The sequence below is a fragment of the Megascapheus bottae genome, chromosome 4 (assembly GCF_031878675.1).
Source record: "Megascapheus bottae isolate mThoBot1 chromosome 4, mThoBot2.hap1, whole genome shotgun sequence".
Classification (NCBI taxonomy): domain Eukaryota; kingdom Metazoa; phylum Chordata; class Mammalia; order Rodentia; family Geomyidae; genus Megascapheus; species Megascapheus bottae.
The window spans coordinates 77420619-77430285 of NC_143512.1; the positions used below are offsets into that span (position 1 = coordinate 77420619).

The 9667-nt window shown below is 41.3% G+C and overlaps 1 non-coding gene across 1 annotated transcript; it reads left to right on the forward strand.

Annotated features, from left to right (window-relative positions):
- Window positions 1-2465: 2465 nt before the first annotated feature.
- LOC150064660 (small nucleolar RNA SNORA8) lies at window positions 2466-2575 on the forward strand. Its single transcript, XR_016535312.1, has one exon. It is a non-coding gene; the product is annotated as a small nucleolar RNA SNORA8 (small nucleolar RNA).
- Window positions 2576-9667: the final 7092 nt, after the last annotated feature.

The following is a 9667-nucleotide window of genomic DNA, read 5'->3' on the forward strand; positions in this document are numbered from 1 at the left end:
GGAGAACCATCCTGTTTGCATCCATTCCACCGGTTGCCTCTCAACACTTAACAACAGAGGCATGAAGAAGTGTTTCTCTTTTACGCAAATTCATGGAGAGAATGCCACTATTCTGGAAGAAGGATGCCCCTCCTCCTCCTTCTTCCCTTCCTCCTCCTCCAACTTCCTTTTCTTTTTCTTCAGTTTCTGCTTCTTCTGCCTCCTCCACTGCATCCTTCTGCTCCTTCTTGCTCTTTCCTGACCCCCTCACTCTCTCAAGGAAGTTTGTCAGTGCAGAGAGGTCTGATGTCTGATGGCCACTCACCAGCATTTACAGATGCTCCACGGTTTAATCCCATTGTCTTTTAAAATGTCTATGCAGTATTTAGGATGGCCCCACAGCTTGGTTGCCATTGTTGTCTGGTCACCAGTACACAAATCTTAGTGCCTCAGAATTGGTCCAACCTCTACCATTTATATTAACCACAGATATTCAAATGCAGTCCCCAGAGCTGCAGAGGAAAACATTGCAGAAAGTTTCCAGTTGTCTTCATTTTTTTTTGCTGTCTTTTCCAGATATAACCTAAATGACTCACCAGCTTGCAGAATCATTTATGTAATCCTTTGGTGTGTTTGGTTTTTGTCTTTGATTTCAGCATCACCTAAGCTAGAAAAATAAGATGAAGTGCTAAACTGTAGAAGCAAGTAACATTATCTTCAGACAGCTCAATCTTTTTCATTTGAGAACAAGCCTCCCCTTACCACCACGTCTGGGATGGGAATTTCATCTTTACAGCTGTCTTTGATTATCAGGAACAAGAGCTTGATTGGCTCTTCTGTTTTCATACATCTTCGAGGCACAGAGTCTAGAAAATAACACAGCTGTGGGAAAGACGTGAGGGATCTGAAATGAAACTAGGAAATGTCATTTTATTTCTTCACCCACTTCCAACTGATAAGTCTCCTGCACCAACATATCCATATCAAAACAGAAACACAGGCTAGGCACAATAACATATGCTTGGTAAGCCAGCCCCTTGGAAGACAGGGATTCCAGGAATCACAGTTTGGTGCTAGCCTGGACAAAAAAAGTCAGCAAAACCACAACTAACAAGCCAGGCACAGTAATACACATATGTAATCCAGGCTACATGAAAGGGATAAGTAGAGAAGTATCACATTGATCAAGGCTATCCCTGAGGAAAGAAAAAAATAAGACCCTACCTGAAAAATAGTAAAAGCCAAAAAAAAAATTGAGAGAGAGAATTGGGGATGTGACTCTGATAGCATAAGCACTTGACTAGCAAGCACATATTCCTAAGTGCAAATGCCAATACCACAATGACATACATACATACATACATACATACATACATACATACATACATGCCCCAAACAACATAGCCCGCTTAAACTCAATGAGACCATTGTCACAGTACAGAGGTCCATTCCATTGAAAGATGTCAGGTTGTCTCTACTAATCTCTTCTAGCGGATTTACTCTTTACCCACCACTACAATAAGTTTCATCAAGCAAATAGTGTAAGTGATGAATTAGTTCAAAAGAGAAGGCAAGCCATGGCTATAATTTTAGCTCCTCAGGAGACTGAAATCTGAGAATTGTGGTCTGGTGCCAGGCTGGGCAAATGAATCCAAGAGATTCTTATATTCAATCAGCTAGCAAAATGCCAGAAGTAAAGTCATGGGTAAAGTCGTGTAGTGTAAGTCATGAGCAGAAAATCTGAGTGAAAATGTTGAATCCCTGAGTTCAAGTCCCAGTATTAACAAAAGAGAGAGGAGAGAAAGAGAGAAGGAAGGAAGAAAGGAAGGAAGGAAGGAAGAAAGGAAGGAAGGAAGGAAGGAAGGAAGGAAGGAAGGAAGGAAGGAAGGAAGGAAGAAGGAAGGGAAGGAGGGAAGGACAGAGACAGGGAAGAAATCCGCCTCTGTAGTTGAGATAGAAAATTTTCCCCAATGGCCAGTGTGTAAGAAAGCTTGATCTCCACCACTGGAAGATGGTGAAACTTGAAAAGGAACAGTGGGAGGAGTAAAGGCCCATGAAAGAGATAACTGGACTCTAGCCCCTTCCTCACTCTCTAGTTTGCACCCTGACCATAAAATAGACTGATTTCTGTGTGCTCCTACCCATGATGTGTGGTTTCTCACAAGTCTCAAGAAATGGGGCTAATAAGATCATGGACTAAAACTGTGAGCCAAAGGCCAGAGACATGGTTCAGAGACATGCACTAACCTATGAAGTGCAAGGCCCTGAACTCAAACTCCAGGACAATAGAAACAAGACTATGAGCTCAAATAAACATTGTCTACATGTAAATGACTTATATCTCCAATACCAATTATAGCACACATGAAAGACAGAGAAAAGATAACTCTGGGTAATATTTTCCTATGCATGATATTTCTCATACTACATTTCTTTTACAATTAATTTCTTTTGGAAAAATGTATCTTTTATAAATGACTGATGGTTGCATTCAGCTGATGTGTTCAAAGGATACTGCGATAGAAAGTCGGCATCTGACATGGTTGGTTTTCTTGGCTTTATTGGTGGTAAGCCTGATATTTCTATTGATACAGTATAAAAAATAATCAAATGGCTGATGGAAACAAGGTTAGGAGACAGTATAGCTCAAGACTTAAGGAAGTTGACAGTAGACACGTCAGCCTTCCTGAGTTAAGGACACTGCTCTACCACAATGCTGATTATATGTCTAAGTGAGTCATCCTTAATGCAAGCACAACCAAGGCACCTGCCTGCTCTACTGTAGAAATAATTCCCCACATCAATGCTTGCCAAGACCCTGCCACAGGGCCTAGCTTAAAACAAGGAGTCAAAAAAAAGCTATAATTATGGTCAATACTACTGTGATTTTTTTTAAGTAATTTCTTATGATACGTGATTCCCTTATGTCTTTTTGCATGACTTTTTGCAAAACTATCGATTTAAGTTACCAGATTAACCAAGGCCTGAAGGGCTAAATACAAGAAGCTCAATTTATTAACACAGATTTTGCCAGCAAAAAAGTTATTGTTACTGCATATCATAAGTTCCAAGTACACAAAAAAGCTTGTCTACTTCAACTCCACGTCTTTCATCAATGAGAACTGTGAAGTTGTACATTTCCCTAGCAACTGATATGTTATTACGAACAGAACCATGCGGCTCATCCTTTAAAGCTCAGAGATGATTTTTAAAAATCACCATTTTCAAATGGGAAAAGGCAATCTCAAGAAGAGAAGCCAGATGTGGTTTCTATATAAATATCCCTAAGGAGACAGAGAAAAATAGGCATCTGAGCTAAGGGCCTATGACATGGAGCAGAACTGTTGTGCATAATTACTGTATCATGTAAGGACAATGAAGGAAGCAGGTGTTGATGCAAAGATTGTTCTTGTGTAGACTTTGCTTTTGTGCAATGTTCTTGGATGACTTCAGCCCCTCCGCCTCTCTCTTCCTCAGTAAATGTTACTGACATTAACTGGAACTTTATTCTGTTCCAGAAGCAATATGAATCCTGAGTGAGGAAGATGCTAAGCATATCAGGAAAGACTGGAAAAGTTAATTTAGTCATGCTTCAATCTCCACCATTACATGGAAAGCTTTCTTCTTTCTGGCCAACATGAGTAAAAGCAAAACAAACTTTGTAAATTGACCTGCAGCAAAGGTACTACAATGGGTTATAGATGTTGCTCAGAAGGGCCGGAAGTTTGGCCTATTAGTAGTGTGCTTGCCTAGCATGCACAAAGACCCAGGTTCGATCCCTCAGCATCACATACATAGAAAAAAAGCTGGAAGTGGTGCTGTGGCTCAAGTGGTAGAGTACTAGCCTTGAGAAATCCCAAGGACAATGCCCTGACCCTGAGTTCAAGGCCCAGGACTGGCAAAATAAAAGATGTTGCTCAGAGAGACATAAAAGATATAGCAATACATGTTTTGATACCCAAAATTTAATATGCTAGCAATTCTACATAACTGGACAGTTGATTGATTGATCTATGTTTCCAGGTCCTCTTTCTAGCTCCTTTGACTATTTGTGTCTACATTACCAATGCCTGGTACCCACAGAGAGTAAGTCTAAGATCTTCCATGGATACTAAAGGTACCAATGTTTGAATGCCTTACATAAAGTGGCATGGTATTTGTATAGAACCAGTATTCTTCCTCCTGTGAACTTTAAGTCACCTTTAGAATGTTATCAAGTATAATACACTATATATGTTCTGTAAAGAACAATTCCACTGCATCGCTTAGGATATGAGGACAAGAAACAAAGTGTCTACATGTACAGTGTGGTTGTGACTATCGTAGACCTAACGACACAGTACATATCAGCAGCAACCACTTTCTTTCACACCCTTTTGATCTGAAGTTGGCCGCATCTAGGAATGTGGAAGCCGAATGTGTCCACATCACAGTTCTGTAGAGTCTGGATTTCATGGCTTTCCTCTTGACTTACTAGGGAGAAAAGTGCTAGAAGTCTGGAGCATGTCGGTATGCTGTCACCATCAGCAGCGTCAGCTCAAACAGAGATGCCGCGGGAAGTCTATGGCCTGTGGAAAGCTGTTGACTTGGCTTCTGGTTTTTTAACAGACGGTGATTCTGAATCACTGAGACAGCCCCTTCCACCACTGTGACATGGTTGTGCTACTGAAGGTGATTTTTGCTATCAGTCCCTTGACATGAAGTAACCTGCTTACAGCTAGTCAGTTCCGGGTCCCAAGCTTTCTCTCATCATTTGTTTCTATGTGAGAACATAAACCATTGTTTGGCCTCACTGAGCTAAAAACAAAAACAAAAAACCTACATCCTAAATCACCAAGAGTTTTACCATCCCCCCAAAAAGAATGGGCATTCCTGTCAACAGATGCTCCATAAACATAAATTCTGTTCCTACTCAAATCAGCCTCATGGAGGCACTGGACAAAAATTGAGGAAAAACTCAATTTTTGTTCTCAACTTTCTATGATATAAATGCTGTCCAGGAACTCTTTGAAGTGTTCTTTGTAATCCACTGTTCCTATGTGCCTTTCCAATTTATTGTGTAATGATTGTGTTACTATCATAAGATGTTCTGTCTTTTATTCTAGAAAGATCAATTATTGGTGCCAAATGTTTTTACATTATTGGGTTTTCTGGTTTTGCTTGGCAATTTAAAATGAGTTCATAGAAATAGCCTTTGTAACTCCAGAATGGCCCATTTTTAATCAATATTATGATAATAACATCAAGTCCCTAAATAAAGTAAATTGATTAACTTCAGATATCACACTAACCTCATAATTCAGTGTTCCTAGCAAGAATGTCTGTCATACAAACTTCTTATCCTGAGAGGTACCTTTTCTAGCAAAGGAATCTCATGAAAGCAAGATCTGATGAGGAAAAGGTTGTGTTGTTTCATCTTGTAAATTGATGGTCCTAAGTCAAGAATGTCAAGACCCCAAATGGAAAGAGATGATGTTTTAATGCTACTCTGGTCTCAGGTCTTTTTGGAAAACATTAAATCTTCAGGGGCTGGGAGCGTAGTCTAGTGGTAGAGTGCTCACCTAGCATGCACAAAGTCCTGGGTTCGATTCCTCGGTATCACGTACACAAAAAAGCTGAAATGGTGCTGTGGCTCAAGTGGCAGAGTGCTATCCTTGAGCAAAATGTGTCCAAGGACAGTGCCTAAGCCCTGAGTTCAAGCCCCAAGACTGGCAAAAAAAAATCTTAGGATAAGCGCCAATTCTCTCCTAGGCAAAAAAAAAAAAAGATAAGTGGGGAGGAAGAAGAAGGCCAGCTCGCCATTATTTCAGAGTGATGTAGCTTCCAAAACTACCCATCAACATCATGGTCATGTGTTAGAGAGAAAGCTCTCTCCATCTTTGACAGCCAAGGCAGGCGAGGCCTCTCCAAGACCTTGAGCCTAGTGAGCAGTTTAAGTGAGCAGTGCAGGGAGAGCAGCAGGACAACACGGGGTACTGAAACCATGGCTCACCAATGCCAGTGGCTCTGTCCTCAGCAGCACCTTCTGCATCTGCACTTTGCTCACCTGTCTAGCTTACCACCTTCCTGCCATTTCCTCAGTAATTTCTATGCTTCCCTCCTTCAGGCTCGCTTGACCAACCCTGTCCCTAAACACTGGGGTGTTTAGCTCTGTATGCGCGCACACACACACACGTGTGTGTGTGTGTGTGTGTGTGTGTGTGTGTGTGTCTGTGTCTGTGTCTGTGTCTGTGTCTGTGTGTCTATGTCTTTCTGTTTCTCTCTCTGCCTCTCTGTGTCTCTCTGTCTCTGTCTCTGTGTGTCTCTCTCTGTGTCTCTCTGTTTCTCTGTGTGTCTCTCTCTGTCTCTGTGTCTCTCTCTGTTTTTCTCTCTCTGTTTTTGTCTCTGTCTCTCTCTGTCTCGCTCTCTGTCTCTCTTGATGTATGTGTGTAACCCCCCAGTAAATTCATCGGTTCTTCCACGTAAGTGGCAAAGTGGGGGTGGCAATCCCACTGATTGCACAGAACTGAGGGAAGCAACTGGGACACGGGGTAGATGACTGACTAGAACAGTGCTCCACACGACGCATTGCCTGGTGTTGCTGGCTGCTTCTGCAGGTCCCATGTCAGCCCCTTCCCAGTGGTTCCAGTGTCAAGCATTGAATGCTGACAATCTAAAGACTAGAGACTTACCTGGCCATCCATGATCTAGCCCCTACTTCATCCTCTTCATTTTCCTTACACTGTTTTAAGCACAGCACACAGAAAGCTGGGAGTATCAGAACACCCGACATAAATCAAAACCAGCCATGTCTCTCTCTAGATACGTGTTTAGACTTTGCCATCTGTTTGTAAATAACAACCCTCTTTAATAATGTGCCTTTGACCATTCAGCATGCCCTTCACAGTTTGAATCCAATGACATCTCTCCCTGAACTATACTCCAGATGACCCTATTTGGAAAAAATGGGGTTCTTCTTTACTTTATTCTTCTGGATCATTGTAATTCTATTCTAGACATATTATATTCTAGACATACTATACTATTCTATTATAGACATACTCATATTCACTCATTCTCACATTCACTCCTGTATTTGACCCAGAAGTGAGCATGAAAGGTGATCTATGGATGGAGATTAGTCACCAAAACTTGTTTCACATCACATCCTATGACGCTTGTGTTCTTAACAAGGAGCAACCTTCCAGAAATTTCTCTCTTCAGATATCAAAACCCGAAGAAAGAAATGCCAGGAGACCTTGAGAATGGCTCTGTGTGCCAATATGAAATAACAACCATCCTAAGAAGAGAAAGAGATGACAGCCTACACACGACAGCAGAGACCTGGGGTTCTGACTCAGAAATTAAGTGATAATCTGTTTAGAACCGCGCCAGTCTCCAGCCCTGAACTCAGCTGAGAGTGCTGGCATTACAATTCCACTGAAGTGAAATCAACTCTGATTTCACTCAGTATTTTCACTATCTATTGGGCTGCTTTCTTTGGACCACAAAAAGAATGTCTCCTCACTTAATCTGTTGCCTTGAAATATTTCTTTCTGAAAGTGCAGCCATCAACCACCAGCTATTGTTTAATCCTTAAACCTCAGGACACTGGAAGTACTTTAAAGGCAAAATGGAATGCCCTGGCCAGTCTCTACCCTAACAATCTCCAACTGTGCAATTTGCTCCTACTGAGAGGAATAGATGTCAAGAGCACTAGATACTTCATGCAACCAGGCAGGAAACAACAGCCTTAGAGCATTTCTGAATGATTCTAGTCCTTTCCTGAATCTGAAGTTTGAAAAACAATGGGAAAAGATAAGATTTGTTACTTTTAAAAAACTAATATAGTCATTACTTTTCAAGAGAAGATCTGTACTACAATTTAGTAGAACATACTAATCTCCATATCAATACAAATCTTAATAGTCAAGTCTTAATGACAACTGTGTCACGATGATGTTGGAGACAAAGTATAGACTTCGATGTTTATAGGGAAAATAATAGGCTCTACAATAATTCATCTACAAACCACGATTAAAATCCCCAGTCATTCAGTTGATTTTGTTTGTTTGACTGCATGTTTGTTTGCTTTTGAGGCACTAGAGATTGTCTCAGGGCCTTGAACTTGCTAGGCTGGCACTCTACCACTTGAGTCACACCTCTGGCACTTTTATCTTGAGTTATTTTCTTAATATAAATCTAATGTTTATGCCTGAGCCAGCCTAGACCATAACTATCTCATTAATTCTTCCTATGTGGCTGGCATGTTAGGCATGTACTACTTTACCAGCTTTTTACTGGTTGAAAGGAACTCTTATGAATGTTTTAGGCTGGCTGGCTTCTAGCCTCTGTCTTCCAGGACTATGAGTATGAGCCACTGTGCCTGGCTAATCTATGGAGTTTGGGGTCTGGGGGAGATAGGTGGTTTGGGGGTTTGTGGGAGGGTTTGTTTTTTTTTTCTTTAGCAGTACTAGAATTTGAACAGAGGGTTTCACAGCCATGTTTCCAGCACTGCTTGCTGCTGGTTATTTTTAGACAGAGTTCACTGACCTTTTCTTCCTGGGCTCACTTTGAACTGATGCTGCAGATTTCAGCCTTCTGGGTAGCTCATAAAAGAAGCATGAGCCACTGGCACCCAGCTTAATCCTTGGAGATCTAAGAAAGTCAGAAACAAAAAGGAAGCCACAGTTTTGAATTAGTAAAGCATACTCTCATCTCGTGAGCTATGATAATCTGGGTTCATAAGCCTAATGCAAGCATCACTTTCTACCACATAGATGCGATTTCACACAGTCAGGAGCTATTTTGTCAGCTGACTTGATAAATGAGCAAGGGATTTATTCAATGTGTGAGTTCACCAAGAGGAAGATCAACATTTGCAATTCCTTCCCCTTTTGGAAAATCCAAGAGTTATACTGTTCTAAAAAAAATAATAATCCATTAAGCAGAGCTGTTTGAGTGTCTGTCCATTTGGAGAACAAATTATCTGGACACTGTCGGAGGGAAAAAACACCCAATGATGTTTCACCAGACCTCAAGCTGTAGATATGAAAAGGGCCCCTTCTGAAGAACCCAAGGGAGACCACGCGATCCTCAGATTTATGGGGCAAGAAGACCACACTTGTGAGAGGATCCCCCAGCAGTCTCCAGCCTTTTTCCAAGCTTTGGGTTTGGCTTCTCCACCATCGAACAATCCCAGACATTTATAATGATCTACAGCTTCAGTTTGAAGACCATCCAAAGATAACTGCACACTCATCAAGTTTTATTTCCATTAGACTCCTCTGGAATTGACTAAATCTGTGTTGGAATTTGGACAGAAATGGATTTGGTTTGCCTTTTCACTGGAGTATGGGGATCATTCATTTCACTCATTAGGTCTTTGTAGATGATGGGAGTGCGGTAGGAAAGGCTGCTCTTCTGAAAGATTAAACCTGCATAATGATTCAAAATGATTCTTTGGTCTAGGCCTTACATTTTCCAGGTCAACACTCTACCACTTGAGCCAAACCTCCAGGCTGACATTTTGCTGATTATTTTGGAGATGGAGGTTAATGAACTTTTCTGCCTAAGCTGACCTCAAACCGAATCCTTTAGATCTCAGGTTGCTGAGTAGCTAGGATTACAGGCATGAGCCCCCTGACCTCCAGCTGGAATTTCCTAATAAATTTAATAGGCCATGTGATCACAGAGATGTGCCAGGAGA